Here is a 270-nt window from a genome sequence, read left to right as displayed (position 1 = left end):
GGGGGCCCCGCCCCTGTGCCTGCCAGCCAGTGAGCGCGCGGCAGGGGTGGGGCGTCGATGAAGGCCACGCCCCCATGAAGGCGGGGTCCGGCGGGGAGGTTTAAGAGCGTGCGGCGCGGGTAGTGGACAGCCGAACGCGCCGCGGGACCTGGGATTCCCGGCGCTGGTCTGTGGGGAAGGGCGGGGCGCACCGGGCAGGGCGCACCGGGGGCCGCCACCCCACGATGCTCAAGCGCTGCGGCCGTCGCCTGCTGCTGGCACTGGCGGGGG

General features: G+C 76.7%; 1 protein-coding gene across 1 annotated transcript in view; it reads left to right on the top strand.

Annotated features, from left to right (window-relative positions):
• Nucleotides 1–270, top strand: part of LFNG (LFNG O-fucosylpeptide 3-beta-N-acetylglucosaminyltransferase) — an 11,635-nt gene that overhangs the window by 3,034 nt on the left and 8,331 nt on the right. The window lies entirely within an intron of this gene.

The sequence above is a fragment of the Crocuta crocuta genome, unplaced genomic scaffold, assembly GCF_008692635.1.
Source record: "Crocuta crocuta isolate KB4526 unplaced genomic scaffold, BGI_CrCroc_1.0 scaffold273, whole genome shotgun sequence".
NCBI classification, from domain to species: domain Eukaryota; kingdom Metazoa; phylum Chordata; class Mammalia; order Carnivora; family Hyaenidae; genus Crocuta; species Crocuta crocuta.
The sequence above is the reverse complement of the archived record's forward strand: the minus strand, read 5'-3'. Positions and strand labels throughout refer to the sequence as shown.